Source organism: Myripristis murdjan, chromosome 12, assembly GCF_902150065.1.
Source record: "Myripristis murdjan chromosome 12, fMyrMur1.1, whole genome shotgun sequence".
Lineage (NCBI taxonomy): Eukaryota > Metazoa > Chordata > Actinopteri > Holocentriformes > Holocentridae > Myripristis > Myripristis murdjan.
The window spans coordinates 32,205,094-32,214,815 of NC_043991.1; positions in this window are offsets into that span (position 1 = coordinate 32,205,094).

A 9,722-nucleotide genomic window follows, 5' to 3' on the forward strand; every position below is an offset into this window, starting at 1 on the left:
GGCCACAAACGTTTTCCAATCCAAAGCAAGACCTCCTATTTTTGTAGGAGAATTAGTCCTCTTTCCATCTGCATAGGTTTGGAAGCTGTCAGACTTTTACTTTGGACTGCTGGGGCCTAATTAGTGCCTATGCTCACGGCAAGTGCATGTTAATTCTCAGCAGGCACACTAGGGTCCATGGGAAAAAGTGGAGGCACTGGTTGTGGACACTCTGACTTTGAGGGCTTCTGAAATCCAAACGGTTCATAGGAATGTAAATTCCTTCTGAACTTTTGTTAAGCACTATGTCCTCTGTCATGTATTAAAATTTTCAAGTCAATAAAATTAACGCCCTGGGAGTTTATAGATTTTTTGCAAAAAGCAAATTTGGGCGAAAACGTGACATTCAAATGCAAATTGCGGACTTCCTGTTGGTTTTAGGTGGGGGGCGCGAGCACGAAAAATGTCGGGCTTGATGAGATCTACGTTTCGGCGCTGGTTTGGTCTTTCTATCACATTCCTGTGGGCCGCAGGGGCTGCCTTTGCGTCCCTAGGTGGCGCTACCGAGCCCATTTTTGCACCTGGGGGGTTCGATTTTTGATTTTATCGAATTTTTCGCCAGACCTGGTGTGCGTGTCGAATTTGGTGAGTTTTTGAGCATGTTTAGGGGGTCAAATTAAGCCTCAAAGAGACGTAATAATAATAATTAAAAAAAAAACTTTACAAAAACAATAGGGCTTCGCACTGGGACAGTGCTCGGGCCCTAAAAAAAAAAAAACGAAGCAAAAACAATAGGGCTTCGCACTGGGACAGTGCTCGGGCCCTAAAAAAAAAAAAACGAAGCAAAAACAATAGGGCTTCGCACTGGGACAGTGCTCGGGCCCTAATAATGGAGAAGTAGTGGAAGATCTTTTGGAAGAGAGAGGACTTGTTTGTATTAATGACAGAACAGGAACTAGAGTGGACATCAGGAGAGGAAAAGTTTCATGTATAGACCTCACCTTAGTTTCTGGAAACTTGAGTAAACAATGTAAATGGGATATAATGACAGATACTAATATAGGAAGTGACCATTTTCCAATACAAGTATCAATTAATTTTTGTGGACTTCTCCAGTGCCTTTAATACAGTACAACCCCACCTGTTGGGACGAAAACTGCTCAAGATGGACGTCAACCCACACCTGATTTTTTGGATCCTCTCATTCCTCACAGACAGACGTCAGAGGGTCCGGGTCAATGGTCACCTCAGTTCATCTATAACTGTCTCCACAGGAGCCCCACAAGGCTCGGTAATCTCTCCGGTACTGTACACATTATACACATATGATTGCAGAAGCACTAACCCTGGTATTACATACATCAAATATTCAGATGACACTGTGATTATGGACTCCACCAACTCACCCACCCAGCTACAGTCTGAGATGGACTCCTTTGCAGATTGGTGTAGGCAGAACTGCCTTGACCTCAATACTTCCAAAACCAAGGAACTGGTCATTGACTTCCGTAAAGACCCCCCCATCATTCCCACTCTGTCAGTAGACAACCAGCCAACAGGAAGGGTCAAGTCATACAGATACCTCGGTACAATAATTGACAATAAACTCACCTTTCAACCAAACAGTGAAAGCATCTTCTCCAAATGTCAGCAGCGCCTCTTTTTCTTAAGGAAACTCAGCAGACTCCAGGTTCATCAGTCAGTTCTCATAGCCTTCTATAGATGCTTCATTGAATCAATAATAACTTTCAACATGACAGCCTGGTTTGGGTCTCTATCCAGTATCCATCACAACCCACTAAACAAAATCATTACAATGAGCAGCAAAATAATTGGAAAGGACATGGACCCACTCATCAGCATTTACAACAGAAGGACTAAACTGAAAGGAATACAAATGGCCTCTGACACCTCCCACACACTGCACAGCCATTACAGTCTCTTACCCTCAGGTCAGAGGTACAGGTCACTCACATTCAGAACCAAGAGGGCTATGTCCAGTTTTGTGCCTACATCCATCAGACTGATGCATGGCTGATCTATTGACCTATTGATTTATTTATTTATTTGAATGTTTTATACAATTTTTATAATCCCTTTTAACTAGTCCCTACTCTTTCACTGCTGTGTATTTTTAACTCACTCACTCAGGAGCGATTCTTCCGTTTTTACTGCTGAGAATCGTACCACTTGCGTGTGTATTACTTATGACAGTAATACACTCCTCAATATCAGGAAAGGAAGTGCAAAAATTGCACTGAGTGCCGCGGACCTTGGGATTATATCTGCTCTCGGCATCTTAAGATCCGAAGACCAGGGCGTTCGGATCGGATGTCATCGCGGGTGGTGTAGTCGACGCAGGAGGAGGGGGAGGCGAGCCGGGGTGCGACTGAGGCTGAGTAGGCTTGGACCCAAGGCTGTGCCGCTACCCAGCCTACTCCTGGCTAATGTCCGATCACAGGAGAACAAAAAGGACGAGATACGGCTCAGGCTGACCCAGCAGGGAGAGATCAGACACTGCGGCGTTCTCATCCTACCAGAGACGTGGCTCCATGAAAACATACCGGATGAGGCTTTAACACTGGATGGGCGGAGCCTGTTCCGGGCCGACAGAACACAAGACTCCGGTAAGAGGAGAGAGGGCGGTCTCTGTGTGTACATCAATGATGCTTGGTGCACAGGTGCAGTCAGAGTGGATGGAAAATGTTCACCTGACATTGAGTTTTTTTTTGAGTCGGCCATATTACCTGCCTAGAGAATTCACCAGTGTGTTTGTTGCTGCTGTTCACATTCCACCGGATGCAAATTCAAAAAATGCACTCCAGGAATTGTATGAGGTCATCAGCAGTCACATGGCAAAACAGCCAGATGCTGTTATTATTGTTGCTGGGGATTTTAATCAAACGGACCTCAGAACTGTTCTGCCAAGATTCCACCAGCACATCCACATCCCCACCAGAGGAAACAACACACTGGACCATGTCTACACCAATGTTCCTGGCAGCTACAGAGCCCTCTCTCGTCCTCATTTTGGCCAGTCAGACCGCATCTCCCTGCTTCTCCTGCCTACCTACATCCAGCTGACAAAAAGGGTCAAACCAACTGTAAAAACAGTCAGGGTGTCGACAGATGAAGCTACAGCAGCTCTACAGGACTGTTTTGAATGCACGGACTGGCAGATGTTCAGGGATGCTGCTACCCAGGAGAACCATATTGACCTTGAAAAATACGCATCATCAGTGACATCATACATCAGCAAATGTGCTGATGATGTGGTAAAAACAAGGACAGTTAAATCATTCCCTAATGAGAAAGCCTGGATGAATGGAGAGGTGAGAGCTCTATGTAGAGCCAAAAAAGCTGCCTTTAAGTCAGGTGACAAAGAAGCCTACAACACTGCCAGAGCAAAACTGAAAGCTGGCATCAAGGAGGCAAAGCGAAGGCATCAGCAGAGACTGGAGAGAGACCTCAACACCAACAACAGCAAAGACTTGTGGCAGGCGGTCAAAAATGTGACAGGCTACAAAAGCAGGAGCGCTCCCATCATGTGTGAGGCCACGTTACCAGACGAGCTAAACACATTTTATGCTCGCTTTGACCTCCTCAACAGGGAATCAGCTGTAAAGTCTACTCCACCTCCAGAGGACCGGCCACTGTCTGTATCCACAGTGGATGTGAGGAAAGTCCTGCTGAAAGTGAATATGAGTAAAGCTGCTGGGCCTGACAACATCCCTGTACTAAAAACATGTGCCAACCAGCTAGTAGATGTCATTACCGACATTTTCAACATATCACTGTCACACGAGAGTGTTCCCACCTGCTTCAAGACAGCTACCATCATCCCTGTGCCTAAAAAGTCTGCAGTGTCTGATCTAAATGACTACCGCCCTGTGGCACTCACCCCCATCCTGATGAAGTGCTTTGAGAAACTGGTTCTCCAGCACATAAAAAACAACATCCCTGCCAGTCTGGACCCTCAGCAGTTTGCATTCAGAACCAACAGATCCACACAGGATGCCATCTCCACTGCTCTCCACTCAGTCTTCACTCACCTGGAGAAAAGCAGCACCTACATCAGAATGCTGTTTGTTGACTTCAGCTCAGCTTTCAACACAATCTCCCCCATGAAGCTGATTGGAAAACTGAACACTCTGGGCATCAGTACCACTCTCTGCAACTGGATACTGGACTTCCTCACAAACAGACCCCAGTCATTTCGGATTGGCAGTCTCTCCTCCTCCACTCTAGTGCTCAACACCGGAGCGCCCCAGGGCTGTGCACCCACGACTGCATCCCCCGACATGGAGAGAACTCTATTGTGAAGTTCGCGGATGACACCACCATCATCGGCAGGATTTCCAACAATGATGAGTTTTCATATCGAGAGGAAATCAACCATTTTGCAGAATGGTGCACAGACAACAACCTTCTGCTCAACGTCAGCAAAACCAAAGAGCTGATAGTTGATTTTCGAAAAAAAGAGGCAAAGACACACAACCCTGTCTACATCAGTGGAGCTGAGGTGGAGCAAGTGAGCAGTTTTAAGTTCCTGGGAATCAACATAACAGAGAACCGAACATGGACTTCACATATCTCTGCCCTGGTTAAAAAAGCCCAGAAACGGCTGTATTTCTTAAGGAAACTTAAGAAAGCAAAATTCCCACGCCAAGTTCTTGTCAGCTTCTACAAAGGAGCAATTGAAAGCATCCTGGCTGGAAACATCACAAACTGGCATGGGATGTGCACGGCCCAGGACAGGAAGACTCTGCAACAAGTGATTAAAACTGCCCAAAACATCATTGGCACCCATCTACCAAGCCTCAGTGATATCGGGGAGGTGAGGTGCCTGCGCAGAGCCAAAAGGATCCTAAAAGACAACAGCCACCCCAGCCACAGCCTGTTCACCCTGCTGCCATCAGGCAAAAGATACAAAAGTATCCGCTGCCGTACCACCAGACTACAGAGCAGCTTCTTCCCTCAGGCTGTGAGACTACTAAATGCACCATCTGCACTCCTCCATGTTTAATAATTTTATTCTATACAATCAATTAATCAATCAAGAGGGAACCACACTTTAATTTCATTATTCAACCTGTTGTATAATGACAAATAAACTTCCTTGTATCCTTGATGTCAAGTATACGCACTGATGCTCTGCACAACTGAAGTTCCTAACGGAATAATAAAGTTCTTTGAATTGAATTGAATTGAATTGAATAATATTGATATGCATTCACAAGAAGGATATGATATTGAAAGATGGTGTTTTCCTAAAGCAGACTGGGAGAAATTCAGAAATTGTTGTAAAGAATCTGCGAAGGGATTTCAAATCAAAGAAGACATTGATAGCTATGAAGCAGATGTAACTTCATTAATAATTAATGCTGCAATAGCAAGCATTCCTAAAATAGATAGATAGATAGATAGATAGGTATACTTTATTGATCCCAGACTGGGAAATTCACACGTTACAGCAGCATCATCAATAAAAACAAAAAATTTAAAATTAAAATAAAAAGTATATACAATACAGACTAAATATGTGAAATATATACACTAAAGGCAATAAGGGATAAGTATATACAATAAAGTAGCCTGAGAATATGAGATGTTTAAGTGTTGAAATGTAAGAAATGTAGGATATACTGATGAAAATAATAAATATGAAAAATGAAAAGTCTACTTGATTTGGTCCCATGGAATCACCACTTCTAATAAATAACAGTTAAGGTGCTGAGAGATGGATAATAAAATAAACAAGTAAGGTGCTGAGTAGTGAATAATAAATAAACAAAACAATTTAAGGTGCTGGGTAGTGGAGTGTTAAAAACAGAGCTATACTGCAGAGAGTTTTGAGTCTCTTACAGACCGGTGTGAGTTATTGTACAGTGTGATGGCTTGTGGCAGGAATGATGATCCCCATTTTTTCCTTCCTGCTCTCAACGAAGGCGGACGCTTTTTCTCTAGCTCCCTCCTGCCCTTATCTGCCCTGCTCCGCTCTCTGTCTTGTGTTGTCTCTATCGGAGCCTCTCTCTGCATTTCTCTCCGAAAATCCACAACAATGGATCTGATCAGCTGGTCTCTCAACGCATTTGATCAAATTTTCTCTACAAAAAAACTGGGCAAAGGAGAGCCCGCATGCCCCGCCGGAACGTTTGCCGCGGGGTACACCATGGACTCCTGGGAGAAGTGGAGGGTGATGTGCCTGTCGATTCTTTCCGTCGAGGATGTTGAAGACGTCTACATGATTGGATTTAACAGGATTTCTGCTGTTTGGAGCTGGTGGATTCCTGATTTATCACAAAGTTTAGAGGGTGTTGGCAGCGCTTTTGGCTCTGGAGAAGCTGCCAGCCATAAAAGGTTTGGGCCGAGCTAACAACACTCAGACTCATGTGTTATGCGAATTGATTCGTGAATCAATTTGCAAGCAGGAAGAAATTCCTGGACTTTTACGCCAGATGGGTAACAACTTGGAGAAGTTGAAGCTCGACTCTCAGGAAAGGTGCCATAATTTGAAATTATTCGGAATCACCGAGAGAACCACAGAGACTGAAGGCTGATGGAAATTGCAGAGTCAGCCTGACCATAACAATCACCTTATCCACAATTCGGCGCCCCAGCGACCTTGGAAGGCCGCTATCTTCAGTTTCTCCTGGATGTTTATGCAGACAGCTGCTCCCCCCCTTCCCTCCCCATCTCCTTCACCCGGGAACTTCAACTCTGTGCAGGACTCTCGAGGCCGTCTCCCGGGCAACGGCCGGGGTTGTCATCTTATCAGACGGCAGAGACAATGTGTAGTCTGTATGGGGAAGATGGTCCTGGACTTACGCATACACATACACAAGGACACATATGCACGCATTCCTTGAAATTCAACGCCTCGTTGGCCCCCCACCCCCTCTCCCTCCCGTTTTCAGTGCAGCTCGTGGGTGCGGAGCACCATAGTGGTTGCATACGGCCCTCGTCTGTGCTGGACATCTCCCCCTTCCCAAATCTCTCCCCCCTTCCACATGTGCAATGTCTTGAGTCATGTTGTTTATTATGTGCTTTTTGTGCTGGGGTGTGTTTTTTTGCTAATGCCATGTTGTGCTCCCCTTGGAGCCCAGTTTGACATTTGACATTCTGTCCAGTGTGTGGTGGAGAGGGTGGTCAGGGTTATCCATGATGGATAACAGTTTGTTCAGTGTCCTCCTCTCCACCACAGCCTCCAAAGTGTCCAGTTTGCAGCCAATCACGGAGCCAGTCCTCCTGATCAGTTTATTGAGTCTGTTGGTGTCACTGGCTCCGATGCTGCTCCCCCAACAAACCACGGCGAAGAAGAGTACGCTGGCCACAACAGACTGATAGAACATTTCCAACATCTTGCTGCACACGTTGAAGGATCTCAGCTTCCTCAGGAAATAGAGTCTGCTCATCCCCTTCTTGTACACAGCTTCGGTGTTGGATTTCCAGTCCAGTCTGTTGTTGATTTTGATTCCCAGGTACTTGTAGTCCTCCACCTCCTCCACATCCTCTCCCAGAATACACAGTGACTGTGAAGCCGTCCTCTTCTTCCTGAAGTCGATCACCATCTCTCTGGTCTTGCTGACATTCAGCCTCAGGTGATTGCGTCCAGCCCACTCCACAAAGTTATCCACCACTGCTCTGTACTCCCCTTCCCTTCCCTCACTTATACACCCAACAACAGCCGAGTCATCAGAAAATTTCTGCAGATGGCATGACTCGGAGTTGTACTGAAAGTCTGTGGTGTATAAGGTGAAAAGGAAAGGGGACAGCACAGTCCCCTGAGGAGCTCCTGTATCACTGACCACTGCGTCAGACAGAACACTGCCCAGACGGACAAACTGTGGCCTGCCTGTCAGGTAGTCAGTAATCCAGGAGACAATGGAGGTGTCGACACCCATCACCCGCAGCTTCTCACCCAGCAGCAGTGGCTGGATGGTGTTAAAAGCACTGGAGAAATCAAAGAATGTGATTCTCACAGTGCTGCCACCACCATCCAGATGCATATGAGCTCGTTGCAGCAAGTAGATGACGGCGTCGTCAACTCCCAAATGGGGCTGGTAAGCAAACTGTAGAGGGTCTAGCAACTCCTTCACCTGCGGCCTCAGGTGGGCCAAGGCCAGCCTCTCCAGCACCTTCATCAGATGAGATGTGAGGGCAACTGGTCGGTAGTCATTGAGGTCCGATGGAGTCGACTTTTTCGGGACAGGAACCAGGCAGGACGTCTTCCACAGCACCGGGACTCTCTCCTGACTCAGGCTCAGGTTGAAGAGGTGTTGGATGACAGAAGACAGCTGGCTGGCACAGGTCCTCAGGATCCTGGGGCTGATATCATCAGGTCCTGCGGCCTTCCTCTGGTGGAGTCTCTCCAGCTGTCTCCTAACCTGGCCCGTAGTTACAGTCATGCGGGGGAGGGTGCTGGTGTCTTCAGTGAAGGAGGAGGTAGAGGGGGAGGGGGAGGAAAGGTGCTGCACAGGAGTGCTCACCACAGGGGGGAAAGGGGGGAGGGGTGGATGCAGTGGGGGTGTGTGGGGGTCTGAATGCTGCCACCTCGCGCGGTGCCACTCACACTTTAAAGCACAATTAGTGGGAAAAAGAAAATAGTACCATGGTGGAATGAAAAATGCAGCAAAGCTATTAAAGAAAGAAATTCAGCATTCAGAGTATTAAGAAGGCATTTTAGCGAAGAAAATCTGATTGACTACCAAAGAAAGAGAGCTATGGCACGCAAAACAATAAAGTTATCCAAAAAGAATGCTTGGAGACAGTTCTGCTCTTCCATAGGTAGAGAAACAAGACTTAATGAAGTATGGTCAATTGTTAAAAAGATGTGTGGGAAAAGGAAAGCGGCTAAAATCCCAGTATTGGTAGATGGAGAATACTTGGCAATTACAAACAAACAAAAAGCTGATTTACTGGGTAAATCATTTGCAAAAGTACATAGTGGAAACCATCTAGATGAAAATCATAAGAAATGCAAAGAAAAGGAAATCTTAAAAAATAATCATAGAGTAACAAAGAAGCAAAGTAAAGAATCACCACTAGATTTAGAGATAACCCTCAACGAAGTAAAGAAGGCTTTGGAGGGAAGTGGATACACAGTAGGGTTGGGAATCTCTGGCATGAAGCCGATTCGATACATATCTAGATACACGGGTTACGATTCGATTCAGAAACAATATATTTTTAATACAGAACGATTCGGTACGATTTGATACAGTTTAAGAACGATACGATTCGATATGGTTTAAGAACGATACAATTCGATACGGTTTAAGAACGATACGATTTGATACGGTTTAAGAACGATACGATTCGATACAACCCTAAAAACAATACGATAGTTAACATTTGTTGATGTAGACTGGGCATCACCAAATGATGGACCGCGGTCCGGGCACGGAACCAGTGGCGGTTCTGTCTGGACCCGTGACAACAAGAGAGCACTGTTTACTTCAGATCTTTTGTAGCACAGAGGAAATATGCTTCTCAAACACTCACTATTTAGTGTTAGTGTATGATTATGAGTTGTAGAACATAATAAATTATCTTGAAGGAGTAGATGTTTACCAGTAAGTTTGACTCCAATAATTTAATAATATGTTAAATAATTTAACAATATTTTAAATTATTATTTGTTTTAAAAATGTAAATTACTTATCAAACAGACCTACCAATCCAACAATGAATGAGCAGGAGCATTCCTGTGATAACATAGATTGAATATGAAAAATAAGCCA